This window comes from Crinia signifera, chromosome 3, assembly GCF_055691185.1.
Source record: "Crinia signifera chromosome 3, ASM5569118v1, whole genome shotgun sequence".
NCBI classification, from domain to species: Eukaryota; Metazoa; Chordata; class Amphibia; order Anura; family Myobatrachidae; genus Crinia; species Crinia signifera.
Genome location: NC_139219.1, coordinates 275841527 through 275867420, shown reverse-complemented (window position 1 = coordinate 275867420; position 25894 = coordinate 275841527). Strand labels below are relative to the sequence as shown.

The 25894-nt window shown below is 40.6% G+C and overlaps 35 non-coding genes across 35 annotated transcripts; 3 read left to right on the top strand and 32 right to left on the bottom strand.

Annotated features, from left to right (window-relative positions):
• Window positions 1-2: 2 nt before the first annotated feature.
• TRNAS-UGA (transfer RNA serine (anticodon UGA)) lies at window positions 3-84 on the bottom strand. Its single transcript has one exon. It is a non-coding gene; the product is annotated as a tRNA-Ser (tRNA).
• A 652-nt stretch (window positions 85-736) lies between these two features.
• Window positions 737-826, bottom strand: TRNAY-GUA (transfer RNA tyrosine (anticodon GUA)). The gene is given in 2 exon segments: window positions 737-772; window positions 790-826. It is a non-coding gene; the product is annotated as a tRNA-Tyr (tRNA).
• A 514-nt stretch (window positions 827-1340) lies between these two features.
• Window positions 1341-1422, bottom strand: TRNAS-UGA (transfer RNA serine (anticodon UGA)). The gene has a single exon. It is a non-coding gene; the product is annotated as a tRNA-Ser (tRNA).
• A 1003-nt stretch (window positions 1423-2425) lies between these two features.
• Window positions 2426-2507, bottom strand: TRNAS-UGA (transfer RNA serine (anticodon UGA)). The gene has a single exon. It is a non-coding gene; the product is annotated as a tRNA-Ser (tRNA).
• A 652-nt stretch (window positions 2508-3159) lies between these two features.
• Window positions 3160-3249, bottom strand: TRNAY-GUA (transfer RNA tyrosine (anticodon GUA)). The gene is given in 2 exon segments: window positions 3160-3195; window positions 3213-3249. It is a non-coding gene; the product is annotated as a tRNA-Tyr (tRNA).
• Window positions 3250-3763: 514 nt separating this feature from the next.
• TRNAS-UGA (transfer RNA serine (anticodon UGA)) lies at window positions 3764-3845 on the bottom strand. The gene has a single exon. It is a non-coding gene; the product is annotated as a tRNA-Ser (tRNA).
• A 652-nt stretch (window positions 3846-4497) lies between these two features.
• On the bottom strand, window positions 4498-4587 carry TRNAY-GUA (transfer RNA tyrosine (anticodon GUA)). Its single transcript is given in 2 exon segments — window positions 4498-4533; window positions 4551-4587. It is a non-coding gene; the product is annotated as a tRNA-Tyr (tRNA).
• Window positions 4588-5101: 514 nt separating this feature from the next.
• On the bottom strand, window positions 5102-5183 carry TRNAS-UGA (transfer RNA serine (anticodon UGA)). The gene has a single exon. It is a non-coding gene; the product is annotated as a tRNA-Ser (tRNA).
• An 863-nt stretch (window positions 5184-6046) lies between these two features.
• Window positions 6047-6136, bottom strand: TRNAY-GUA (transfer RNA tyrosine (anticodon GUA)). Its single transcript is given in 2 exon segments — window positions 6047-6082; window positions 6100-6136. It is a non-coding gene; the product is annotated as a tRNA-Tyr (tRNA).
• A 511-nt stretch (window positions 6137-6647) lies between these two features.
• Window positions 6648-6729, bottom strand: TRNAS-AGA (transfer RNA serine (anticodon AGA)). Its single transcript has one exon. It is a non-coding gene; the product is annotated as a tRNA-Ser (tRNA).
• Window positions 6730-7732: 1003 nt separating this feature from the next.
• TRNAS-UGA (transfer RNA serine (anticodon UGA)) lies at window positions 7733-7814 on the bottom strand. The gene has a single exon. It is a non-coding gene; the product is annotated as a tRNA-Ser (tRNA).
• Window positions 7815-8466: 652 nt separating this feature from the next.
• On the bottom strand, window positions 8467-8556 carry TRNAY-GUA (transfer RNA tyrosine (anticodon GUA)). The gene is given in 2 exon segments: window positions 8467-8502; window positions 8520-8556. It is a non-coding gene; the product is annotated as a tRNA-Tyr (tRNA).
• Window positions 8557-9070: 514 nt separating this feature from the next.
• On the bottom strand, window positions 9071-9152 carry TRNAS-UGA (transfer RNA serine (anticodon UGA)). Its single transcript has one exon. It is a non-coding gene; the product is annotated as a tRNA-Ser (tRNA).
• A 652-nt stretch (window positions 9153-9804) lies between these two features.
• On the bottom strand, window positions 9805-9894 carry TRNAY-GUA (transfer RNA tyrosine (anticodon GUA)). Its single transcript is given in 2 exon segments — window positions 9805-9840; window positions 9858-9894. It is a non-coding gene; the product is annotated as a tRNA-Tyr (tRNA).
• Window positions 9895-11033: 1139 nt separating this feature from the next.
• Window positions 11034-11115, bottom strand: TRNAS-UGA (transfer RNA serine (anticodon UGA)). Its single transcript has one exon. It is a non-coding gene; the product is annotated as a tRNA-Ser (tRNA).
• A 652-nt stretch (window positions 11116-11767) lies between these two features.
• TRNAY-GUA (transfer RNA tyrosine (anticodon GUA)) lies at window positions 11768-11857 on the bottom strand. Its single transcript is given in 2 exon segments — window positions 11768-11803; window positions 11821-11857. It is a non-coding gene; the product is annotated as a tRNA-Tyr (tRNA).
• Window positions 11858-12371: 514 nt separating this feature from the next.
• TRNAS-UGA (transfer RNA serine (anticodon UGA)) lies at window positions 12372-12453 on the bottom strand. The gene has a single exon. It is a non-coding gene; the product is annotated as a tRNA-Ser (tRNA).
• Window positions 12454-13105: 652 nt separating this feature from the next.
• Window positions 13106-13195, bottom strand: TRNAY-AUA (transfer RNA tyrosine (anticodon AUA)). Its single transcript is given in 2 exon segments — window positions 13106-13141; window positions 13159-13195. It is a non-coding gene; the product is annotated as a tRNA-Tyr (tRNA).
• Window positions 13196-13709: 514 nt separating this feature from the next.
• On the bottom strand, window positions 13710-13791 carry TRNAS-UGA (transfer RNA serine (anticodon UGA)). Its single transcript has one exon. It is a non-coding gene; the product is annotated as a tRNA-Ser (tRNA).
• Window positions 13792-14315: 524 nt separating this feature from the next.
• TRNAS-UGA (transfer RNA serine (anticodon UGA)) lies at window positions 14316-14397 on the bottom strand. Its single transcript has one exon. It is a non-coding gene; the product is annotated as a tRNA-Ser (tRNA).
• A 652-nt stretch (window positions 14398-15049) lies between these two features.
• On the bottom strand, window positions 15050-15139 carry TRNAY-GUA (transfer RNA tyrosine (anticodon GUA)). Its single transcript is given in 2 exon segments — window positions 15050-15085; window positions 15103-15139. It is a non-coding gene; the product is annotated as a tRNA-Tyr (tRNA).
• A 1139-nt stretch (window positions 15140-16278) lies between these two features.
• TRNAS-UGA (transfer RNA serine (anticodon UGA)) lies at window positions 16279-16360 on the bottom strand. Its single transcript has one exon. It is a non-coding gene; the product is annotated as a tRNA-Ser (tRNA).
• A 652-nt stretch (window positions 16361-17012) lies between these two features.
• TRNAY-AUA (transfer RNA tyrosine (anticodon AUA)) lies at window positions 17013-17102 on the bottom strand. The gene is given in 2 exon segments: window positions 17013-17048; window positions 17066-17102. It is a non-coding gene; the product is annotated as a tRNA-Tyr (tRNA).
• A 1282-nt stretch (window positions 17103-18384) lies between these two features.
• Window positions 18385-18466, bottom strand: TRNAS-UGA (transfer RNA serine (anticodon UGA)). The gene has a single exon. It is a non-coding gene; the product is annotated as a tRNA-Ser (tRNA).
• Window positions 18467-19630: 1164 nt separating this feature from the next.
• TRNAS-AGA (transfer RNA serine (anticodon AGA)) lies at window positions 19631-19712 on the bottom strand. The gene has a single exon. It is a non-coding gene; the product is annotated as a tRNA-Ser (tRNA).
• Window positions 19713-19867: 155 nt separating this feature from the next.
• Window positions 19868-19940, top strand: TRNAF-GAA (transfer RNA phenylalanine (anticodon GAA)). The gene has a single exon. It is a non-coding gene; the product is annotated as a tRNA-Phe (tRNA).
• Window positions 19941-20418: 478 nt separating this feature from the next.
• On the bottom strand, window positions 20419-20508 carry TRNAY-GUA (transfer RNA tyrosine (anticodon GUA)). The gene is given in 2 exon segments: window positions 20419-20454; window positions 20472-20508. It is a non-coding gene; the product is annotated as a tRNA-Tyr (tRNA).
• Window positions 20509-21037: 529 nt separating this feature from the next.
• Window positions 21038-21119, bottom strand: TRNAS-AGA (transfer RNA serine (anticodon AGA)). The gene has a single exon. It is a non-coding gene; the product is annotated as a tRNA-Ser (tRNA).
• A 155-nt stretch (window positions 21120-21274) lies between these two features.
• TRNAF-GAA (transfer RNA phenylalanine (anticodon GAA)) lies at window positions 21275-21347 on the top strand. The gene has a single exon. It is a non-coding gene; the product is annotated as a tRNA-Phe (tRNA).
• Window positions 21348-22474: 1127 nt separating this feature from the next.
• TRNAF-GAA (transfer RNA phenylalanine (anticodon GAA)) lies at window positions 22475-22547 on the top strand. Its single transcript has one exon. It is a non-coding gene; the product is annotated as a tRNA-Phe (tRNA).
• Window positions 22548-22971: 424 nt separating this feature from the next.
• TRNAY-GUA (transfer RNA tyrosine (anticodon GUA)) lies at window positions 22972-23061 on the bottom strand. The gene is given in 2 exon segments: window positions 22972-23007; window positions 23025-23061. It is a non-coding gene; the product is annotated as a tRNA-Tyr (tRNA).
• A 529-nt stretch (window positions 23062-23590) lies between these two features.
• Window positions 23591-23672, bottom strand: TRNAF-AAA (transfer RNA phenylalanine (anticodon AAA)). The gene has a single exon. It is a non-coding gene; the product is annotated as a tRNA-Phe (tRNA).
• Window positions 23673-24324: 652 nt separating this feature from the next.
• On the bottom strand, window positions 24325-24414 carry TRNAY-GUA (transfer RNA tyrosine (anticodon GUA)). Its single transcript is given in 2 exon segments — window positions 24325-24360; window positions 24378-24414. It is a non-coding gene; the product is annotated as a tRNA-Tyr (tRNA).
• Window positions 24415-24943: 529 nt separating this feature from the next.
• TRNAS-AGA (transfer RNA serine (anticodon AGA)) lies at window positions 24944-25025 on the bottom strand. The gene has a single exon. It is a non-coding gene; the product is annotated as a tRNA-Ser (tRNA).
• A 628-nt stretch (window positions 25026-25653) lies between these two features.
• On the bottom strand, window positions 25654-25743 carry TRNAY-GUA (transfer RNA tyrosine (anticodon GUA)). Its single transcript is given in 2 exon segments — window positions 25654-25689; window positions 25707-25743. It is a non-coding gene; the product is annotated as a tRNA-Tyr (tRNA).
• Window positions 25744-25894: the final 151 nt, after the last annotated feature.

Sequence of the window (25894 nt, the reverse complement as noted above, 5' to 3'; positions counted from 1 at the left end):
TTCGTAGTCGGCAGGATTTGAACCTGCGCGGGGAGACCCCAATGGATTTCAAGTCCATCGCCTTAACCACTCGGCCACGACTACTGAATAAACCATGTCCTAGTTTCACAATAGATTGTCTATGGATTGAGATGCCTGCAGTCAGAAAGTGAGGATGTATTATATTGACCCAAATACACCCAAAACTTCATTCTCCTTACATTTTGCCCCGAAAAACGATAGCAAGACCAAGGGAGCTTGCCGAAATAGCTCAGTTGGGAGAGCAATAGACTGAAGATCTAAAGGTCCCTGCTTCGATCCCGGGTTTCGGCATTGTGGAAGATAATATTTTTCGACATAAAATGCAATTTTGCAACAAAAAGCTTACGGTTTCAGGCTTCAAACTTTAAAATCATATTTACAAAAACATTTTTACAAAAATCACTTTGCCACAACCACTGCTTATGTCTCTCAGTAGCCAACTCCAGTCCTCGAGAGCTACCAACAGTTCCCATCATTCAGACAACCTAGCTGCTGCACAGGTGCACTCATTACTCACTAACACATTTTAAAAGATCCACAGGTGGAGCTAATTACTTCACTTGTGATTCTGTGAGGTGAGCTGAAAAACATTAACTGTTGGTAGCTCTCGAGGACTGGAGTTGGCTACCCCAGACTTAGAGAATGCTTTATACTCTGTATATTTTGAGTTTGTAAATTGCCAAAAATTGCTATCTGAGCAAAAAATAAAAACAACTCCTTCGAGCCGGAATTGAACCAGCGACCTAAGGATTTCCACACCAATCATCTCTACAGTCCTCCGCTCTACCAGCTGAGCTATCGAAGGATGCTGTAGGTTCTCAAATATGTTATTATATACTCTTTATATAGCCTTAAATGTTTAGCTAAATGAGTGTTCTAGGAATAATGTGAATATTCTATTGTTTATAACCATTTGACAACCTTTGTTTAAAATTTGGCTTTGAAAATTAATTTCTAATTAATAATTTCTATTCAGTGTGGCTGCTGAAATTGACTGGTGGGGAAGAGAATGTGTGTAAGAAAAAGAGAAAACAAGCTGGCATCCCAAAGATTTTGATGCACTAACAAACATGGATTTCTAGTCCATCGCCTTAACCACTCGGCCACGACTACTGCTTAAGCCTTGCTGTATTTTCACAATAGATTGTCTATGGATTGAGCTGCCTGCACTGAGAAATTGAGGATGTATTGTATTGACCCAAACACACCCAAAACTTCATTCTCCTTTACATTTGATGCGCTAATGGCCTGAACTCGCTATGGGCATCACAGGTTTCAAGTTTTAAAAAACTTGCAGAAAAGAGAAAACTTAAGGCATTCGTAGTCGGCAGGATTTGAACCTGCGCGGGGAGACCCCAATGGATTTCAAGTCCATCGCCTTAACCACTCGGCCACGACTACTGAATAAACCATGTCCTAGTTTCACAATAGATTGTCTATGGATTGAGATGCCTGCAGTCAGAAAGTGAGGATGTATTATATTGACCCAAATACACCCAAAACTTCATTCTCCTTACATTTTGCCCCGAAAAACGAATGCAAGACCAAGGGAGCTTGCCGAAATAGCTCAGTTGGTAGAGCAATAGACTGAAGATCTAAAGGTCCCTGCTTTGATCCCGGGTTTCGGCATTGTGGAAGATAATATTTTTCGACATAAAATGCAATTTTGCAACAAAAAGCTTACGTTTTCAGGCTTCAAACTTTAAAATCATATTTACAAAAACATTTTTACAAAAATCACTTTGCCACAACCACTGCTTATGTCTCTCAGTAGCCAACTCCAGTCCTCGAGAGCTACCAACAGTTCCTATCTTCCAGACAACCTAGCTGCTGCACAGGTGCACTCATTGATCACTAACACATTTTAAAAGATCCACAGGTGGAGCTAATTACTTCACTTGTGATTCTGTGAGGTGAGCTGAAAAACATTAACTGTTGGTAGCTCTCGAGGACTGGAGTTGGCTACCCCAGACTTAGAGAATGCTTTATACTCTGTATATTTTGAGTTTGTAAATTGCCAAAAATTGCTACCTGAGCAAAAAATAAAAACAACTCCTTCAGTGTGGCTGCTGAAATTGACTGGTGGGGAAGAGAATGTGTGTAAGAAAAAGAGAAATCAAGCTGGCATCCCAAAGATTTTGATGCACTAACAAACATGGATTTCTAGTCCATCGCCTTAACCACTCGGCCACGACTACTGCTTAAGCCTTGCTGTATTTTCACAATAGATTGTCTATGGATTGAGCTGCCTGCACTGAGAAATTGAGGATGTATTGTATTGACCCAAACACACCCAAAACTTCATTCTCCTTTACATTTGATGCGCTAATGGCCTGAACTCGCTATGGGCATCACAGGTTTCAAGTTTTTAAAAACTTGCAGAAAAGAGAAAACTTAAGGCGTTCGTAGTCGGCAGGATTTGAACCTGCGCAGGGAGACCCCAATGGATTTCAAGTCCATCGCCTTAACCACTCGGCCACGACTACTGAATATACCATGTCCTAGTTTCACAATAGATTGTCTATGGATTGAGATGCCTGCAGTCAGAAAGTGAGGATGTATTATATTGACCCAAATACACCCAAAACTTCATTCTCCTTACATTTTGCCCCGAAAAACGATAGCAAGACCAAGGGAGCTTGCCGAAATAACTCAGTTGGGAGAGCAATAGACTGAAGATCTAAAGGTCCCTGCTTCGATCCCGGGTTTCGGCATTGTGGAAGATAATATTTTTCGACATAAAATGCAATTTTGCAACAAAAAGCTTACGGTTTCAGGCTTCAAACTTTAAAATCATATTTACAAAAACATTTTTACAAAAATCACTTTGCCACAACCACTGCTTATGTCTCTCAGTAGCCAACTCCAGTCCTCGAGAGCTACCAACAGTTCCCATCTTCCAGACAACCTAGCTGCTGCACAGGTGCACTCATTACTCACTAACACATTTTAAAAGATCCACAGGTGGAGCTAATTACTTCACTTGTGATTCTGTGAGGTGAGCTGAAAAACATTAACTGTTGGTAGCTCTCGAGGACTGGAGTTGGCTACCCCAGACTTAGAGAATGCTTTATACTCTGTATATTTTGAGTTTGTAAATTGCCAAAAATTGCTATCTGAGCAAAAAATAAAAACAACTCCTTCGAGCCGGAATTGAACCAGCGACCTAAGGATTTCTACATCAATCATCTCTACAGTCCTCCGCTCTACCAGCTGAGCTATCGAAGGATGCTGTAGGTTCTCAAATATGTTATTATATACTCTTTATATAGCCTTAAATGTTTAGCTAAATGAGTGTTCTAGGAATAATGTGAATATTCTATTGTTTATAATCATTTGACAACCTTTGTTTAAAATTTGGCTTTGAAAATTAATTTCTAATTAATAATTTCTATTCAGTGTGGCTGCTGAAATTGACTGGTGGGGAAGAGAATGTGTGTAAGAAAAAGAGAAAACAAGCTGGCATCCCAAAGATTTTGATGCACTAACAAACATGGATTTCTAGTCCATCGCCTTAACCACTCGGCCACGAATACTGCTTAAGCCTTGCTGTATTTTCACAATAGATTGTCTATGGATTGAGCTGCCTGCACTGAGAAATTGAGGATGTATTGTATTGACCCAAACACACCCAAAACTTCATTCTCCTTTACATTTGATGCGCTAATGGCCTGAACTCGCTATGGGCATCACAGGTTTCAAGTTTTAAAAAACTTGCAGAAAAGAGAAAACTTAAGGCGTTCGTAGTCGGCAGGATTTGAACCTGCGCGGGGAGACCCCAATGGATTTCAAGTCCATCGCCTTAACCACTCGGCCACGACTACTGAATAAACCATGTCCTAGTTTCACAATAGATTGTCTATGGATTGAGATGCCTGCAGTCAGAAAGTGAGGATGTATTATATTGACCCAAATACACCCAAAACTTCATTCTCCTTACATTTTGCCCCGAAAAACGAATGCAAGACCAAGGGAGCTTGCCGAAATAGCTCAGTTGGTAGAGCAATAGACTGAAGATCTAAAGGTCCCTGCTTTGATCCCGGGTTTCGGCATTGTGGAAGATAATATTTTTCGACATAAAATGCAATTTTGCAACAAAAAGCTTACGTTTTCAGGCTTCAAACTTTAAAATCATATTTACAAAAACATTTTTACAAAAATCACTTTGCCACAACCACTGCTTATGTCTCTCAGTAGCCAACTCCAGTCCTCGAGAGCTACCAACAGTTCCCATCTTCCAGACAACCTAGCTGCTGCACAGGTGCACTCATTACTCACTAACACATTTTAAAAGATCCACAGGTGGAGCTAATTACTTCACTTGTGATTCTGTGAGGTGAGCTGAAAAACATTAACTGTTGGTAGCTCTCGAGGACTGGAGTTGGCTACCCCAGACTTAGAGAATGCTTTATACTCTGTATATTTTGAGTTTGTAAATTGCCAAAAATTGCTATCTGAGCAAAAAATAAAAACAACTCCTTCGAGCCGGAATTGAACCAGCGACCTAAGGATTTCTACATCAATCATCTCTACAGTCCTCCGCTCTACCAGCTGAGCTATCGAAGGATGCTGTAGGTTCTCAAATATGTTATTATATACTCTTTATATAGCCTTAAATGTTTATCTAAATGAGTGTTCTAGGAATAATGTGAATATTCTATTGTTTATAACCATTTGACAACCTTTGTTTAAAATTTGGCTTTGAAAATTAATTTCTAATTAATAATTTCTATTCAGTGTGGCTGCTGAAATTGACTGGTGGGGAAGAGAATGTGTGTAAGAAAAAGAGAAAACAAGCTGGCATCCCAAAGATTTTGATGCACTAACAAACATGGATTTCTAGTCCATCGCCTTAACCACTCGGCCACGACTACTGCTTAAGCCTTGCTGTATTTTCACAATAGATTGTCTATGGATTGAGCTGCCTGCACTGAGAAATTGAGGATGTATTGTATTGACCCAAACACACCCAAAACTTCATTCTCCTTTACATTTGATGCGCTAATGGCCTGAACTCGCTATGGGCATCACAGGTTTCAAGTTTTAAAAAACTTGCAGAAAAGAGAAAACTTAAGGCGTTCGTAGTCGGCAGGATTTGAACCTGCGCGGGGAGACCCCAATGGATTTCAAGTCCATCGCCTTAACCACTCGGCCACGACTACTGAATAAACCATGTCCTAGTTTCACAATAGATTGTCTATGGATTGAGATGCCTGCAGTCAGAAAGTGAGGATGTATTATATTGACCCAAATACACCCAAAACTTCATTCTCCTTACATTTTGCCCCGAAAAATGATTGCAAGACCAACGGAGCTTGCCGAAATAGCTCAGTTGGGAGAGCAATAGTCAGAAGATCTAAAGGTCCCTGCTTCGATCCCGGGTTTCGGCATTGTGGAAGATAATATTTTTCGACATAAAATGCAATTTTGCAACAAAAAGCTTACGTTTTCAGGCTTCAAACTTTAAAATCATATTTACAAAAACATTTTGGTACTTATGTAATATCTGGGCTCCCATTTTTCTTATGAGACCGCGTCCCCTCGCGGGGCGCGCTGCGCGCGCCACGCTTCGGGCACGGTGGCTCGCTGCGCTCGCCACACTATATAAAATCAACTCCATGCATAGTTGGATAGTAGGGGTATGAAAAAATGGGGTGCATTTAACATGGGAGCCCAGATAATACATAAGTACCAACATTTTTACAAAAATCACTTTGCCACAACCACTGCTTATGTCTCTCAGTAGCCAACTCCAGTCCTCGAGAGCTACCAACAGTTCCCATCTTCCAGACAACCTAGCTGTTGCACAGGTGCACTCATTACTCACTAACACATTTTAAAAGATCCACAGGTGGAGCTAATTACTTCACTTGTGATTCTGTGAGGTGAGCTGAAAAACATTAACTGTTGGTAGCTCTCGAGGACTGGAGTTGGCTACCCCAGACTTAGAGAATGCTTTATACTCTGTATATTTTGAGTTTGTAAATTGCCAAAAATTGCTATCTGAGCAAAAAATAAAAACAACTCCTTCGAGCCGGAATTGAACCAGCGACCTAAGGATTTCTACACCAATCATCTCTACAGTCCTCCGCTCTACCAGCTGAGCTATCGAAGGATGCTGTAGGTTCTCAAATATGTTATTATATACTCTTTATATAGCCTTAAATGTTTAGCTAAATGAGTGTTCTAGGAATAATGTGAATATTCTATTGTTTATAACCATTTGACAACCTTTGTTTAAAATTTGGCTTTGGAAATTAATTTCTAATTAATAATTTCTATTCAGTGTGGCTGCTGAAATTGACTGGTGGGGAAGAGAATGTGTGTAAGAAAAAGAGAAAACAAGCTGGCATCCCAAAGATTTTGATGCACTAACAAACATGGATTTCTAGTCCATCGCCTTAACCACTCGGCCACGACTGCTTAAGCCTTGCTGTATTTTCACAATAGATTGTCTATGGATTGAGCTGCCTGCACTGAGAAATTGAGGATGTATTGTATTGACCCAAACACACCCAAAACTTCATTCTCCTTTACATTTGATGCGCTAATGGCCTGAACTCGCTATGGGCATCACAGGTTTCAAGTTTTTAAAAACTTGCAGAAAAGAGAAAACTTAAGGCGTTCGTAGTCGGCAGGATTTGAACCTGCGCGGGGAGACCCCAATGGATTTCTAGTCCATCGCCTTAACCACTCGGCCACGACTACTGAATAAACCATGTCCTAGTTTCACAATAGATTGTCTATGGATTGAGATGCCTGCAGTCAGAAAGTGAGGATGTATTATATTGACCCAAATACACCCAAAACTTCATTCTCCTTACATTTTGCCCCGAAAAACGATTGCAAGACCAAGGGAGCTTGCCGAAATAGCTCAGTTGGTAGAGCAATAGACTGAAGATCTAAAGGTCCCTGCTTTGATCCCGGGTTTCGGCATTGTGGAAGATAATATTTTTCGACATAAAATGCAATTTTGCAACAAAAAGCTTACGTTTTCAGGCTTCAAACTTTAAAATCATATTTACAAAAACATTTTTACAAAAATCACTTTGCCACAACCACTGCTTATGTCTCTCAGTAGCCAACTCCAGTCCTCGAGACCTACCAACAGTTCCTATCTTCCAGACAACCTAGCTGCTGCACAGGTGCACTCATTACTCACTAACACATTTTAAAAGATCCACAGGTGGAGCTAATTACTTCACTTGTGATTCTGTGAGGTGAGCTGAAAAACATTAACTGTTGGTAGCTCTCGAGGACTGGAGTTGGCTACCCCAGACTTAGAGAATGCTTTATACTCTGTATATTTTGAGTTTGTAAATTGCCAAAAATTGCTACCTGAGCAAAAAATAAAAACAACTCCTTCAGTGTGGCTGCTGAAATTGACTGGTGGGGAAGAGAATGTGTGTAAGAAAAAGAGAAATCAAGCTGGCATCCCAAAGATTTTGATGCACTAACAAACATGGATTTCTAGTCCATCGCCTTAACCACTCGGCCACGACTACTGCTTAAGCCTTGCTGTATTTTCACAATAGATTGTCTATGGATTGAGCTGCCTGCACTGAGAAATTGAGGATGTATTGTATTGACCCAAACACACCCAAAACTTAATTCTCCTTTACATTTGATGCGCTAATGGCCTGAACTCGCTATGGGCATCACAGGTTTCAAATTTTTAAAAACTTGCAGAAAAGAGAAAACTTAAGGCGTTCGTAGTCGGCAGGATTTGAACCTGCGCAGGGAGACCCCAATGGATTTCAAGTCCATCGCCTTAACCACTCGGCCACGACTACTGAATATACCATGTCCTAGTTTCACAATAGATTGTCTATGGATTGAGATGCCTGCAGTCAGAAAGTGAGGATGTATTATATTGACCCAAATACACCCAAAACTTCATTCTCCTTACATTTTGCCCCGAAAAACGATAGCAAGACCAAGGGAGCTTGCCGAAATAGCTCAGTTGGGAGAGCAATAGACTGAAGATCTAAAGGTCCCTGCTTCGATCCCGGGTTTCGGCATTGTGGAAGATAATATTTTTCGACATAAAATACAATTTTGCAACAAAAATCTTACGGTTTCAGGCTTCAAACTTTAAAATCATATTTACAAAAACATTTTTACAAAAATCACTTTGCCACAACCACTGCTTATGTCTCTCAGTAGCCAACTCCAGTCCTCGAGAGCTACCAACAGTTCCCATCTTCCAGACAACCTAGCTGCTGCACAGGTGCACTCATTACTCACTAACACATTTTAAAAGATCCACAGGTGGAGCTAATTACTTCACTTGTGATTCTGTGAGGTGAGCTGAAAAACATTAACTGTTGGTAGCTCTCGAGGACTGGAGTTGGCTACCCCAGACTTAGAGAATGCTTTATACTCTGTATATTTTGAGTTTGTAAATTGCCAAAAATTGCTATCTGAGCAAAAAATAAAAACAACTCCTTCGAGCCGGAATTAAACCAGCGACCTAAGGATTTCTACACCAATCATCTCTACAGTCCTCCGCTCTACCAGCTGAGCTATCGAAGGATGCTGTAGGTTCTCAAATATGTTATTATATGCTCTTTATATAGCTTTAAATGTTTAGCTAAATGAGTGTTCTAGGAATAATGTGAATATTCTATTGTTTATAACCATTTGACAACCTTTGTTTAAAATTTGGCTTTGAAAATTAATTTCTAATTAATAATTTCTATTCAGTGTGGCTGCTGAAATTGACTGGTGGGGAAGAGAATGTGTGTAAGAAAAAGAGAAAACAAGCTGGCATCCCAAAGATTTTGATGCACTAACAAACATGGATTTCTAGTCCATCGCCTTAACCACTCGGCCACGACTACTGCTTAAGCCTTGCTGTATTTTCACAATAGATTGTCTATGGATTGAGCTGCCTGCACTGAGAAATTGAGGATGTATTGTATTGACCCAAACACACCCAAAACTTCATTCTCCTTTACATTTGATGCGCTAATGGCCTGAACTCGCTATGGGCATCACAGGTTTCAAGTTTTTAAAAACTTGCAGAAAAGAGAAAACTTAAGGCGTTCGTAGTCGGCAGGATTTGAACCTGCGTGGGGAGACCCCAATGGATTTCAAGTCCATCGCCTTAACCACTCGGCCACGACTACTGAATAAACCATGTCCTAGTTTCACAATAGATTGTCTATGGATTGAGATGCCTGCAGTCAGAAAGTGAGGATGTATTATATTGACCCAAATACACCCAAAACTTCATTCTCCTTACATTTTGCCCCGAAAAATGATTGCAAGACCAATGGAGCTTGCCGAAATAGCTCAGTTGGGAGAGCAATAGTCAGAAGATCTAAAGGTCCCTGCTTCGATCCCGGGTTTCGGCATTGTGGAAGATAATATTTTTCGACATAAAATGCAATTTTGCAACAAAAAGCTTACGTTTTCAGGCTTCAAACTTTAAAATCATATTTACAAAAACATTTTTACAAAAATCACTTTGCCACAACCACTGCTTATGTCTCTCAGTAGCCAACTCCAGTCCTCGAGAGCTACCAACAGTTCCCATCTTCCAGACAACCTAGCTGTTGCACAGGTGCACTCATTACTCACTAACACATTTTAAAAGATCCACAGGTGGAGCTAATTACTTCACTTGTGATTCTGTGAGGTGAGCTGAAAAACATTAACTGTTGGTAGCTCTCGAGGACTGGAGTTGGCTACCCCAGACTTAGAGAATGCTTTATACTCTGTATATTTTGAGTTTGTAAATTGCCAAAAATTGCTATCTGAGCAAAAAATAAAAACAACTCCTTCGAGCCGGAATTGAACCAGCGACCTAAGGATTTCTACACCAATCATCTCTACAGTCCTCCGCTCTACCAGCTGAGCTATCGAAGGATGCTGTAGGTTCTCAAATATGTTATTATATACTCTTTATATAGCCTTAAATGTTTAGCTAAATGAGTGTTCTAGGAATAATGTGAATATTCTATTGTTTATAACCATTTGACAACCTTTGTTTAAAATTTGGGGTACTTATGTAGTATCTGGGCTGCCGATTTTTTGATTGTATGCCTTAAGTTAAGGCATACAATCAGATGCGATGCGATGCGATATCGCATCGCATCGCATCGCATGCGACCATCGGATGCGATGACCCGATTTTTCCATAGGAATCAATGTTAAAATGGACTGAGTCCATTTTAACATGGAATTCAATGGGAAAAAGGGGTCCTTTTCATACCCCTACTATCCAAGTGGGCATGGAGTTGGATATAAACCTGTGGCGAGCGTAGCGAGCCACCGAGCCCGAAGCGTGGCGAGCGAAGCGAGCCCCGCGAGGTGACGGTATTCTGTGTCCCCTCGCGGGGCTCGCTACGCTCGCCACGCTTCGGGCTCGGTGGCTCGCTACGCTCGCCACAGGTTTATATCCAACTCCATGCCCACTTGGATAGTAGGGGTATGAAAAGGACCCCTTTTTCCCATTGAATTCCATGTTAAAATGGACTCAGTCCATTTTAACATTGATTCCTATGGAAAAATCGGGTCATCGCATCGCATCGCATCGCATCGCATCCGATGGTCGCATGCGATGCGATGCGATGTACCCGATTTAGAAATCGGCAGCCCAGATACTACATAAGTACCAAATTTGGCTTTGAAAATTAATTTCTAATTAATAATTTCTATTCAGTGTGGCTGCTGAAATTGACTGGTGGGGAAGAGAATGTGTGTAAGAAAAAGAGAAAACAAGCTGGCATCCCAAAGATTTTGATGCACTAACAAACATGGATTTCTAGTCCATCGCCTTAACCACTCGGCCACGACTACTGCTTAAGCCTTGCTGTATTTTCACAATAGATTGTCTATGGATTGAGCTGCCTGCACTGAGAAATTGAGGATGTATTGTATTGACCCAAACACACCCAAAACTTCATTCTCCTTTACATTTGATGCGCTAATGGCCTGAACTCGCTATGGGCATCACAGGTTTCAAGTTTTTAAAAACTTGCAGAAAAGAGAAAACTTAAGGCGTTCGTAGTCGGCAGGATTTGAACCTGCGTGGGGAGACCCCAATGGATTTCAAGTCCATCGCCTTAACCACTCGGCCACGACTACTGAATAAACCATGTCCTAGTTTCACAATAGATTGTCTATGGATTGAGATGCCTGCAGTCAGAAAGTGAGGATGTATTATATTGACCCAAATACACCCAAAACTTCATTCTCCTTACATTTTGCCCCGAAAAATGATTGCAAGACCAATGGAGCTTGCCGAAATAGCTCAGTTGGGAGAGCAATAGTCAGAAGATCTAAAGGTCCCTGCTTCGATTCCGGGTTTCGGCATTGTGGAAGATAATATTTTTCGACATAAAATGCAATTTTGCAACAAAAAGCTTACGTTTTCAGGCTTCAAACTTTAAAATCATATTTACAAAAACATTTTTACAAAAATCACTTTGCCACAACCACTGCTTATGTCTCTCAGTAGCCAACTCCAGTCCTCGAGAGCTACCAACAGTTCCCATCTTCCAGACAACCTAGCTGTTGCACAGGTGCACTCATTACTCACTAACACATTTTAAAAGATCCACAGGTGGAGCTAATTACTTCACTTGTGATTCTGTGAGGTGAGCTGAAAAACATTAACTGTTGGTAGCTCTCGAGGACTGGAGTTGGCTACCCCAGACTTAGAGAATGCTTTATACTCTGTATATTTTGAGTTTGTAAATTGCCAAAAATTGCTATCTGAGCAAAAAATAAAAACAACTCCTTCGAGCCGGAATTGAACCAGCGACCTAAGGATTTCTACACCAATCATCTCTACAGTCCTCCGCTCTACCAGCTGAGCTATCGAAGGATGCTGTAGGTTCTCAAATATGTTATTATATACTCTTTATATAGCCTTAAATGTTTAGCTAAATGAGTGTTCTAGGAATAATGTGAATATTCTATTGTTTATAACCATTTGACAACCTTTGTTTAAAATTTGGCTTTGGAAATTAATTTCTAATTAATAATTTCTATTCAGTGTGGCTGCTGAAATTGACTGGTGGGGAAGAGAATGTGTGTAAGAAAAAGAGAAAACAAGCTGGCATCCCAAAGATTTTGATGCACTAACAAACATGGATTTCTAGTCCATCGCCTTAACCACTCGGCCACGACTACTGCTTAAGCCTTGCTGTATTTTCACAATAGATTGTCTATGGATTGAGCTGCCTGCACTGAGAAATTGAGGATGTATTGTATTGACCCAAACACACCCAAAACTTCATTCTCCTTTACATTTGATGCGCTAATGGCCTGAACTCGCTATGGGCATCACAGGTTTCAAGTTTTTAAAAACTTGCAGAAAAGAGAAAACTTAAGGCGTTCGTAGTCGGCAGGATTTGAACCTGCGCGGGGAGACCCCAATGGATTTCAAGTCCATCGCCTTAACCACTCGGCCACGACTACTGAATAAACCATGTCCTAGTTTCACAATAGATTGTCTATGGATTGAGATGCCTGCAGTCAGAAAGTGAGGATGTATTATATTGACCCAAATACACCCAAAACTTCATTCTCCTTACATTTTGCCCCGAAAAACGATTGCAAGACCAAGGGAGCTTGCCAAAATAGCTCAGTTGGGAGAGCAACAGGCTGAAGATCTAAAGGTCCCTGCTTCGATCCTGGGTTTCGGCATTGTGGAAGATAATATTTTTCGACATAAAATGCAATTTTGCAACAAAAAGTTTACGTTTTCAGGCTTCAAACTTTAAAATCATATTTACAAAAACATTTTTACAAAAATCACTTTGCCACAACCACTGCTTATGTCTCTCAGTAGCCAACTCCAGTCCTCGAGAGCTACCAACAGTTCCCATCTTCCAGACAACCTAGCTGCTGCACAGGTGCACTCATTACTCACTAACACATTTTAAAAGATCCACAGGTGGAGCTAATTACTTCACTTGTGATTCTGTGAGGTGAGCTGAAAAACATTAACTGTTGGTAGCTCTCGAGGACTGGAGTTGGCTACCCCAGACTTAGAGAATGCTTTATACTCTGTATATTTTGAGTTTGTAAATTGCCAAAAATTGCTATCTGAGCAAAAAATAAAAACAACTCCTTCGAGCCGGAATTGAACCAGCGACCTAAGGATTTCTAAACCAATCATCTCTATAGTCCTCCGCTCTACCAGCTGAGCTATCGAAGGATGCTGTAGGTTCTCAAATATGTTATTATATGCTCTTTATATAGCTTTAAATGTTTAGCTAAATGAGTGTTCTAGGAATAATGTGAATATTCTATTGTTTATAACCATTTGACAACCTTTGTTTAAAATTTGGCTTTGAAAATTAATTTCTAATTAATAATTTCTATTCAGTGTGGCTGCTGAAATTGACTGGTGGGGAAGAGAATGTGTGTAAGAAAAAGAGAAAACAAGCTGGCATCCCAAAGATTTTGATGCACTAACAAACATGGATTTCTAGTCCATCGCCTTAACCACTCGGCCACGACTACTGCTTAAGCCTTGCTGTATTTTCACAATAGATTGTCTATGGATTGAGCTGCCTGCACTGAGAAATTGAGGATGTATTGTATTGACCCAAACACACCCAAAACTTCATTCTCCTTTACATTTGATGCGCTAATGGCCTGAACTCGCTATGGGCATCACAGGTTTCAAGTTTTAAAAAACTTGCAGAAAAGAGAAAACTTAAGGCGTTCGTAGTCGGCAGGATTTGAACCTGCGCGGGGAGACCCCAATGGATTTCAAGTCCATCGCCTTAACCACTCGGCCACGACTACTGAATAAACCATGTCCTAGTTTCACAATAGATTGTCTATGGATTGAGATGCCTGCAGTCAGAAAGTGAGGATGTATTATATTGACCCAAATACACCCAAAACTTCATTCTCCTTACATTTTGCCCCGAAAAACGAATGCAAGACCAAGGGAGCTTGCCGAAATAGCTCAGTTGGTAGAGCAATAGACTGAAGATCTAAAGGTCCCTGCTTTGATCCCGGGTTTCGGCATTGTGGAAGATAATATTTTTCGACATAAAATGCAATTTTGCAACAAAAAGCTTACGTTTTCAGGCTTCAAACTTTAAAATCATATTTACAAAAACATTTTTACAAAAATCACTTTGCCACAACCACTGCTTATGTCTCTCAGTAGCCAACTCCAGTCCTCGAGAGCTACCAACAGTTCCTATCTTCCAGACAACCTAGCTGCTGCACAGGTGCACTCATTGATCACTGAACTCGCTATGGGCATCACAGGTTTCAAGTTTTTAAAAACTTGCAGAAAAGAGAAAACTTAAGGCGTTCGTAGTCGGCAGGATTTGAACCTGCGTGGGGAGACCCCAATGGATTTCAAGTCCATCGCCTTAACCACTCGGCCACGACTACTGAATAAACCATGTCCTAGTTTCACAATAGATTGTCTATGGATTGAGATGCCTGCAGTCAGAAAGTGAGGATGTATTATATTGACCCAAATACACCCAAAACTTCATTCTCCTTACATTTTGCCCCGAAAAATGATTGCAAGACCAATGGAGCTTGCCGAAATAGCTCAGTTGGGAGAGCAATAGTCAGAAGATCTAAAGGTCCCTGCTTCGATCCCGGATTTCGGCATTGTGGAAGATAATATTTTTCGACATAAAATGCAATTTTGCAACAAAAAGCTTACGTTTTCAGGCTTCAAACTTTAAAATCATATTTACAAAAACATTTTTACAAAAATCACTTTGCCACAACCACTGCTTATGTCTCTCAGTAGCCAACTCCAGTCCTCGAGAGCTACCAACAGTTCCCATCTTCCAGACAACCTAGCTGTTGCACAGGTGCACTCATTACTCACTAACACATTTTAAAAGATCCACAGGTGGAGCTAATTACTTCACTTGTGATTCTGTGAGGTGAGCTGAAAAACATTAACTGTTGGTAGCTCTCGAGGACTGGAGTTGGCTACCCCAGACTTAGAGAATGCTTTATACTCTGTATATTTTGAGTTTGTAAATTGCCAAAAATTGCTATCTGAGCAAAAAATAAAAACAACTCCTTCGAGCCGGAATTGAACCAGCGACCTAAGGATTTCTACACCAATCATCTCTACAGTCCTCCGCTCTACCAGCTGAGCTATCGAAGGATGCTGTAGGTTCTCAAATATGTTATTATATACTCTTTATATAGCCTTAAATGTTTAGCTAAATGAGTGTTCTAGGAATAATGTGAATATTCTATTGTTTATAACCATTTGACAACCTTTGTTTAAAATTTGGGGTACTTATGTAGTATCTGGGCTGCCGATTTTTTGATTGTATGCCTTAAGTTAAGGCATACAATCAGATGCGATGCGATGCGATATCGCATCGCATCGCATCGCATGCGACCATCGGATGCGATGACCCGATTTTTCCATAGGAATCAATGTTAAAATGGACTGAGTCCATTTTAACATGGAATTCAATGGGAAAAAGGGGTCCTTTTCATACCCCTACTATCCAAGTGGGCATGGAGTTGGATATAAACCTGTGGCGAGCGTAGCGAGCCACCGAGCCCGAAGCGTGGCGAGCGAAGCGAGCCCCGCGAGGTGACGGTATTCTGTGTCCCCTCGCGGGGCTCGCTACGCTCGCCACGCTTCGGGCTCGGTGGCTCGCTACGCTCGCCACAGGTTTATATCCAACTCCATGCCCACTTGGATAGTAGGGGTATGAAAAGGACCCCTTTTTCCCATTGAATTCCATGTTAAAATGGACTCAGTCCATTTTAACATTGATTCCTATGGAAAAATCGGGTCATCGCATCGCATCGCATCGCATCGCATCCGATGGTCGCATGCGATGCGATGCGATGTACCCGATTTAGAAATCGGCAGCCCAGATACTACATAAGTACCAAATTTGGCTTTGAAAATTAATTTCTAATTAATAATTTCTATTCAGTGTGGCTGCTGAAATTGACTGGTGGGGAAGAGAATGTGTGTAAGAAAAAGAGAAAACAAGCTGGCATCCCAAAGATTTTGATGCACTAACAAACATGGATTTCTAGTCCATCGCCTTAACCACTCGGCCACGACTACTGCTTAAGCCTTGCTGTATTTTCACAATAGATTGTCTATGGATTGAGCTGCCTGCACTGAGAAATTGAGGATGTATTGTATTGACCCAAACACACCCAAAACTTCATTCTCCTTTACATTTGATGCGCTAATGGCCTGAACTCGCTATGGGCATCACAGGTTTCAAGTTTTTAAAAACTTGCAGAAAAGAGAAAACTTAAGGCGTTCGTAGTCGGCAGGATTTGAACCTGCGTGGGGAGACCCCAATGGATTTCAAGTCCATCGCCTTAACCACTCGGCCACGACTACTGAATAAACCATGTCCTAGTTTCACAATAGATTGTCTATGGATTGAGATGCCTGCAGTCAGAAAGTGAGGATGTATTATATTGACCCAAATACACCCAAAACTTCATTCTCCTTACATTTTGCCCCGAAAAACGATTGCAAGACCAAGGGAGCTTGCCAAAATAGCTCAGTTGGGAGAGCAATAGGCTGAAGATCTAAAGGTCCCTGCTTCGATCCTGGGTTTCGGCATTGTGGAAGATAATATTTTTCGACATAAAATGCAATTTTGCAACAAAAAGTTTACGTTTTCAGGCTTCAAACTTTAAAATCATATTTACAAAAACATTTTTACAAAAATCACTTTGCCACAACCACTGCTTATGTCTCTCAGTAGCCAACTCCAGTCCTCGAGAGCTACCAACAGTTCCCATCTTCCAGACAACCTAGCTGCTGCACAGGTGCACTCATTACTCACTAACACATTTTAAAAGATCCACAGGTGGAGCTAATTACTTCACTTGTGATTCTGTGAGGTGAGCTGAAAAACATTAACTGTTGGTAGCTCTCGAGGACTGGAGTTGGCTACCCCAGACTTAGAGAATGCTTTATACTCTGTATATTTTGAGTTTGTAAATTGCCAAAAATTGCTATCTGAGCAAAAAATAAAAACAACTCCTTCGAGCCGGAATTGAACCAGCGACCTAAGGATTTCTACACCAATCATCTCTATAGTCCTCCGCTCTACCAGCTGAGCTATCGAAGGATGCTGTAGGTTCTCAAATATGTTATTATATGCTCTTTATATAGCTTTAAATGTTTAGCTAAATGAGTGTTCTAGGAATAATGTGAATATTCTATTGTTTATAACCATTTGACAACCTTTGTTTAAAATTTGGCTTTGAAAATTAATTTCTAATTAATAATTTCTATTCAGTGTGGCTGCTGAAATTGACTGGTGGGGAAGAGAATGTGTGTAAGAAAAAGAGAAAACAAGCTGGCATCCCAAAGATTTTGATGCACTAACAAACATGGATTTCTAGTCCATCGCCTTAACCACTCGGCCACGACTACTGCTTAAGCCTTGCTGTATTTTCACAATAGATTGTCTATGGATTGAGCTGCCTGCACTGAGAAATTGAGGATGTATTGTATTGACCCAAACACACCCAAAACTTCATTCTCCTTTACATTTGATGCGCTAATGGCCTGAACTCGCTATGGGCATCACAGGTTTCAAGTTTTTAAAAACTTGCAGAAAAGAGAAAACTTAAGGCGTTCGTAGTCGGCAGGATTTGAACCATGCAATTTTGCAACAAAAAGTTTACGTTTTCAGGCTTCAAACTTTAAAATCATATTTACAAAAACATTTTTACAAAAATCACTTTGCCACAACCACTGCTTATGTCTCTCAGTAGCCAACTCCAGTCCTCGAGAGCTACCAACAGTTCCCATCTTCCAGACAACCTAGCTGCTGCACAGGTGCACTCATTACTCACTAACACATTTTAAAAGATCCACAGGTGGAGCTAATTACTTCACTTATGATTCTGTGAGGTGAGCTGAAAAACATTAACTGTTGGTAGCTCTCGAGGACTGGAGTTGGCTACCCCAGACTTAGAGAATGCTTTATACTCTGTATATTTTGAGTTTGTAAATTGCCAAAAATTGCTATCTGAGCAAAAAATAAAAACAACTCCTTCAGTGTGGCTGCTGAAATTGACTGGTGGGGAAGAGAATGTGTGTAAGAAAAAGAGAAAACAAGCTGGCATCCCAAAGATTTTGATGCACTAACAAACATGGATTTCTAGTCCATCGCCTTAACCACTCGGCCACGACTACTGCTTAAACCTTGCTGTATTTTCACAATAGATTGTCTATGGATTGAGCTGCCTGCACTGAGAAATTGAGGATGTATTGTATTGACCCAAACACACCCAAAACTTCATTCTCCTTTACATTTGATGCGCTAATGGCCTGAACTCGCTATGGGCATCACAGGTTTCAAGTTTTTAAAAACTTGCAGAAAAGAGAAAACTTAAAGCGTTCGTAGTCGGCAGGATTTGAACCTGCACGGGGAGACCCCAATGGATTTCAAGTCCATCGCCTTAACCACTCGGCCATGACTACTGAATAAACCATGTCCTAGTTTTACAATAGATTGTCTATGGATTGAGATGCCTGCAGTCAGAAAGTGAGGATGTATTATATTGACCCAAATACACCCAAAACTTCATTCTCCTTACATTTTGCCCCGAAAAACGATTGCAAGACCAAGGGAGCTTGCCAAAATAGCTCAGTTGGGAGAGCAATAGGCTGAAGATCTAAAGGTCCCTGCTTCGATCCTGGGTTTCGGCATTGTGGAAGATAATATTTTTCGACATAAAATGCAATTTTGCAACAAAAAGTTTACGTTTTCAGGCTTCAAACTTTAAAATCATATTTACAAAAACATTTTTACAAAAATCACTTTGCCACAACCACTGCTTATGTCTCTCAGTAGCCAACTCCAGTCCTCGAGAGCTACCAACAGTTCCCATCTTCCAGACAACCTGTGCAGCAGCTAGGTTGTCTGGAAGATGGGAACTGTTGGTAGCTCTCGAGGACTGGAGTTGGCTCAGGTGCACTCATTACTCACTAACACATTTTAAAAGATCCACAGGTGGAGCTAATTACTTCACTTGTGATTCTGTGAGGTGAGCTGGAAAACATTAACTGTTGGTAGCTCTCGAGGACTGGAGTTGGCTACCCCAGACTTAGAGAATGCTTTATACTCTGTATATTTTGAGTTTGTAAATTGCCAAAAATTGCTATCTGAGCAAAAAATAAAAACAACTCCTTCGAGCCGAAATTGAACCAGCGACCTAAGGATTTCTACACCAATCATCTCTGCAGTCCTCCGCTCTACCAGCTGACTAATTAATAATTTCTATTCAGTGTGGCTGCTGAAATTGACTGGTGTCAGTCTTAAGGAGGGGAAGAGAATGTGTGTAAGAAAAAGAGAAAACAAGCTGGCATCCAAAAGATTTTGATGCGCTAACAAACATGGATTTCTAGTCCATCGCCTTAACCACTCGGCCACGACTACCGCTTAAGCCTTGCTGTATTTTCACAATAGATTGTCTATGGATTGAGCTGCCTGCACTGAGAAATTGAGGATGTATTGTATTGACCCAAACACACCCAAAACTTCATTCTCCTTTACATTTGATGCGCTAATGGCCTGAACTCGCTATGGGTATCACAGGTTTCAAGTTTTTAAAAACTTGCAGAAAAGAGAAAACTTAAGGCGTTCGTAGTCGGCAGGATTTAAACCTGCGTGGGGAGACCCCAATGGATTTCTAGTCCATCGCCTTAACCACTCGGCCACGACTACTGAAAAAAACGTGTTCTAGTTTCACAATAGATTGTCTATGGAGTGAGATGCCTGCAGTCAGAAAGTGAGGATGTATTATATTGACCCAAATACACCCAAAACTTCATTCTCCTTACATTTTGCCCCGAAAAACGATTGCAAGACCAAGGGAGCTTGCCGAAATAGCTCAGTTGGGAGAGCGTTAGACTGAAGATCTAAAGGTCTCTGGTTCGATCCCGGGTTTCGGCATTGTGGAAGACAATATTTTTCGACATAAAATGCAATTTTGCAACAAAAAGCTTACGTTTTCAGGCTTCAAACTTTAAAATCATATTTACAAAAACATTTTTACAAAAATCACTTTGCCACAACCACTGCTTATGTCTCTCAGTAGCCAACTCCAGTCCTCGAGAGCTACCAACAGTTCCCATCTTCCAGACAACCTGTGCAGCAGCTAGGTTGTCTGGAAGATGGGAACTGTTGGTAGCTCTCGAGGACTGGAGTTGGCTCAGGTGCACTCATTACTCACTAACACATTTTAAAAGATCCACAGGTGGAGCTAATTACTTCACTTGTGATTCTGTGAGGTGAGCTGGAAAACATTAACTGTTGGTAGCTCTCGAGGACTGGAGTTGGCTACCCCAGACTTAGAGAATGCTTTATACTCTGTATATTTTGAGTTTGTAAATTGCCAAAAATTGCTATCTGAGCAAAAAATAAAAACAACTCCTTCGAGCCGAAATTGAACCAGCGACCTAAGGATTTCTACACCAATCATCACTACAGTCCTCCGCTCTACCAGCTGAGCTATCGAAGGATGCTGTAGGTTCTCAAATATGTTATTATATGCTCTTTAATATAGCTTTAAATGTTTAGCTAAATGAGTGTTCTAGGAATAATGTGAATATTCTATTGTTTATAACCATTTGACAACCTTTGTTTAAAATTTGGCTTTGAAAATTAATTTCTAATTAATAATTTCTATTCAGTGTGGCTGCTGAAATTGACTGGTGTCTGTCTTAAGGAGGGGAAGAGAATGTGTGTAAGAAAAAGAGAAAACAAGCTGGCATCCCAAAGATTTTGATGCGCTAATAAACATGGATTTCTAGTTAATCGCCTTAACCACTCGGCCACGACTACTGCTTAAGCCTTTCTGTATTTTCACAATAGATTGTTTATGAATTGAGTTGCCTGCACTGAGAAATTGAGGATGTATTGTATTGACCCAAACACACCCAAAACTTCATTCTCCTTTACATTTGATGCGCTAATGGCCTGAACTCGCTATGGGCATCACAGGTTTCAAGTTTTTAAAAACTTGCAGAAAAGAGAAAACTTAAGGCATTCGTAGTCGGCAGGATTTGAACCTGCGCAGGGAGACCCCAATGGATTTCTAGTCCATCGCCTTAACCACTCGGCCACGACTACTGAATAAACCATGTCCTAGTTTCACAATAGATTGTCTATGGATTGAGATGCCTGCAGTCAGAAAGTGAGGATGTATTATATTGACCCAAATACACCCAAAAATTCATTCTCCTTACATTTTGCCCCGAAAAACGATTGCAAGACCAAGGGAGCTTGCCGAAATAGCTCAGTTGGGAGAGCGTTAGACTGAAGATCTAAAGGTCCCTGGTTCGATCCCGGGTTTCGGCATTGTGGAAGATAATATTTTTCGACATAAAATGCAATTTTGCAACAAAAAGCTTACGTTTTCAGGCTTCAAACTTTAAAATCATATTTACAAAAACATTTTTACAAAAATCACTTTGCCACAACCACTGCTTATGTCTCTCAGTAGCCAACTCCAGTCCTCGAGAGCTACCAACAGTTCCCATCTTCCAGACAACCTAGCTGCTGCACAGGTGCACTCATTACTCACTAACACATTTTAAAAGATCCACAGGTGGAGCTAATTACTTCACTTGTGATTCTGTGAGGTGAGCTGGAAAACATTAACTGTTGGTAGCTCTCGAGGACTGGAGTTGGCTACCCCAGACTTAGAGAATGCTTTATACTCTGTATATTTTGAGTTTGTAAATTGCCAAAAATTGCTATCTGAGCAAAAATTAAAAACAACTCCTTCGAGCCGGAATTGAACCAGCGACCTAAGGATTTCTACACCAATCATCTCTGCAGTCCTCCACTCTACCAGCTGACTAATTAATAATTTCTATTCAGTGTGGCTGCTGAAATTGACTGGTGTCAGTCTTAAGGAGGGGAAGAGAATGTGTGTAAGAAAAAGAGAAAACAAGCTGGCATCCAAAAGATTTTGATGCGCTAACAAACATGGATTTCTAGTCCATCGCCTTAACCACTCGGCCACGACTACCGCTTAAGCCTTGCTGTATTTTCACAATAGATTGTCTATGGATTGAGCTGCCTGCACTGAGAAATTGAGGATGTATTGTATTGACCTAAACACACCCAAAACTTCATTCTCCTTTACATTTGATGCGCTAATGGCCTGAACTCGCTATGGGCATCACAGGTTTCAAGTTTTTAAAAACTTGCAGAAAAGAGAAAACTTAAGGCATTCATAGTCGTCAGCATTTGAACCTGCGCGGGGAGACCCCAATGGATTTCTAGTCCATCGCCTTAACCAATCGGCCACGACTACTGAATAAACCATGTCCTAGTTTCACAATAGATTGTCTATGGATTGAGATGCCTGCAGTCAGAAAGTCAGAAAGTGAGGATGTATTATATTGACCCAAATACACCCAAAACTTCATTCTCCTTACATTTTGCCCCGAAAAACGATTGCAAGACCAAGGGAGCTTGCCGAAATAGCTCAGTTGGGAGAGCGTTAGACTGAAGATCTAAAGGTCCCTGCTTCGATCCCGGGTTTCGGCATTGTGGAAGATAATATTTTTCGACATAAAATGCAATTTTGCAACAAAAAGCTTACGTTTTCAGGCTTCAAACTTTAAAATCATATTTACAAAAACATTTTTACAAAAATCACTTTGCCACAACCACTGCTTATGTCTCTCAGTAGCCAACTCCAGTCCTCGAGAGCTACCAACAGTTCCCATCTTCCAGACAACCTAGCTGCTGCACAGGTGCATTCATTACTCACTAACACATTTTAAAAGATCCACAGGTGGAGCTAATTACTTCACTTGTGATTCTGTGAGGTGAGCTGGAACACATTAACTGTTGGTAGCTCTCGAGGACTGGAGTTGGCTACCCCAGACTTAGAGAATGCTTTATACTCTGTATATTTTGAGTTTGTAAATTGCCAAAAATTGCTATCTGAGCAAAAAATAAAAACAACTCCTTCGAGCCAGAATTGAACCGGCGACCTAAGGATTTCTACATCAATCATCTCTACAGTCCTCCGCTCTACCAGCTGAGCTATCGAAGGATGCTGTAGGTTCCCAAATATGTTATTATATGCTCTTTAATATAGCTTTAAATGTTTAGCTAAATGAGTGTTCTAGGAATAATGTGAATATTCTATTGTTTATAACCATTTGACAACCTTTGTTTAAAATTGGGCTTTGAAAATTAATTTCTAATTAATAATTTCTATTCAGTGTGGCTGCTGAAATTGACTGGTGTCAGTCTTAAGGAGGGGAAGAGAATGTGTGTAAGAAAAAGAGAAAACAAGCTGGCATCCCAAAGATTTTGATGCGCTAACAAACATTGATTTCTAGTTAATCGCCTTAACCACTTGGCCACGACTACTGCTTAAGCCTTGCTGTATTTTCACAATAGATTGTCTATGGATTGAGCTGCCTGCACTGAGAAATTGAGGATGTATTGTATTGACCCAAACACACCCAAAACTTCATTCTCCTTTACATTTGATGCGCTAATGGCCTGAACTCGCTATGGGCATCACAGGTTTCAAGTTTTTAAATACTTGCAGAAAAGAGAAAACTTAAGGCGTTCGTAGTCAGCAGGATTTGAACCTGCGCGGGGAGACCCTAATGGATTTTTAGTCCATCGCCTTAACCACTCGGCCACGACTACTGAATAAACCATGTCCTAGTTTCACAATAGATTGTCTATGGATTGAGATGCCTGCAGTCAGAAAGTGAGGATGTATTATATTGACCCAAATACACCCAAAACTTCATTCTCCTTACATTTTGCCCCGAAAAACAATTGCAAGGCCAAGGGAGCTTGCCGAAATAGCTCAGTTCGGAGAGAGTTAGAGTGAAGATCTAAAGGTCCTTGGTTCGATCCCGGGTTTCGGCATTGTGGAAGTTAATATTATTCGACATAAAATGCAATTTTGCAACAAAAAGCTTACGTTTTCAGGCTTCAAACTTTAAAATCATATTTACAAAAACATTTTTACAAAAATCACTTTGCCACAACCACTGCTTATGTCTCTCAGTAGCCAACTCCAGTCCTCGAGAGCTACCAACAGTTCCCATCTTCCAGACAACCTAGCTGCTGCACAGGTGCACTCATTACTCACTAACACATTTTAAAAGATCCACAGGTGGAGCTAATTACTTCACTTGTGATTCTGTGAGGTGAGCTGGAAAACATTAACTGTTGGTAGCTCTCGAGGACTGGAGTTGGCTACCCCAGACTTAGAGAATGCTTTATACTCTGTATATTTTGAGTTTGTAAATTGCCAAAAATTGCTATCTGAGCAAAAAATAAAAACAACTCCTTCAAGCCGGAATTGAACCAGCGACCTAAGGATTTCTACACCAACCATCTCTACAGTCCTCTGCTCTACCAGCTGAGCTATCGAAGGATGCTGTAGGTTCTCAAATATGTTATTATATGCTCTTTAATATAGCTTTATATGTTTAGCTAAATGAGTGTTCTAGGAATAATGTGAATATTCTATTGTTTATAACCATTTGACAACCTTTGTTTAAAATTTGGCTTTGAAAATTAATTTCTAATTAATAATTTCTATTCAGTGTTGCTGCTGAAATTGACTGGTGTCAATTTTAAGGAGGGGAAGAGAATGTGTGTAAGAAAAAGAGAAAACAAGCTGGCATCCAAAAGATTTTAATGCGCTAACAAACATGGATTTCTAGTCCATCACCTTAACCACTCGGCCACGACTACTGCTTAAGCCTTGCTGTATTTTCACAATAGATTGTCTATGGATTGAGCTGCCTGCACTGAGAAATTGAGGATGTATTGTATTGACCCAAACACACCCAAAACTTCATTCTCCTTTACATTTGATGCGCTAATGGCCTGAACTCGCTATGGGCATCACAGGTTTCAAGTTTTTAAAAACTTGCAGAAAAGAGAAAACTTAAGGCGTTCGTAGTCGGCAGGATTTGAACCTGCTCGGGGAGACCCCAATGGATTTCTAGTCCATCGCCTTAACCACTCGGCCACGACTACTGAATAAGCCATGTCCTAGTTTCACAATAGATTGTCTATGGATTGAGATGCCTGCAGTCAGAAAGTGAGGATGTATTATATTGACCCAAATACACCCAAAACTTCATTCTCCTTACATTTTGCCCCGAAAAACGATGGCAAGGCCAAGGGAGCTTGCCGAAATAGCTCAGTTCGGAGAGAGTTAGACTGAAGATCTAAAGGTCCTTGGTTCGATCCCGGGTTTCGGCATTGTGGAAGTTAATATTATTCGACATAAAATGCAATTTTGCAACAAAAAGCTTACGTTTTCAGGCTTCAAACTTTAAAATCATATTTACAAAAACATTTTTACAAAAATCACTTTGCCACAACCACTGCTTATGTCTCTCAGTAGCCAACTCCAGTCCTCGAGAGCTACCAACAGTTCCCATCAGGTGCACTCATTACTCACTAACACATTTTAAAAGATCCACAGGTGGAGCTAATTACTTCACTTGTGATTCTGTGAGGTGAGCTGGAAAACATTAACTGTTGGTAGCTCTCGAGGACTGGAGTTGGCTACCCCAGACTTAGAGAATGCTTTATACTCTGTATATTTTGAGTTTGTAAATTGCCAAAAATTGCTATCTGAGCAAAAAATAAAAACAACTCCTTCGAGCCGGAATTGAACCGGCGACCTAAGGATTTCTACATCAATCATCTCTACAGTCCTCCGCTCTACCAGCTGAGCTATCGAAGGATGCTGTAGGTTCCCAAATATGTTATTATATGCTCTTTAATATAGCTTTAAATGTTTAGCTAAATGAGTGTTCTAGGAATAATGTGAATATTCTATTGTTTATAACCATTTGACAACCTTTGTTTAAAATTGGGCTTTGAAAATTAATTTC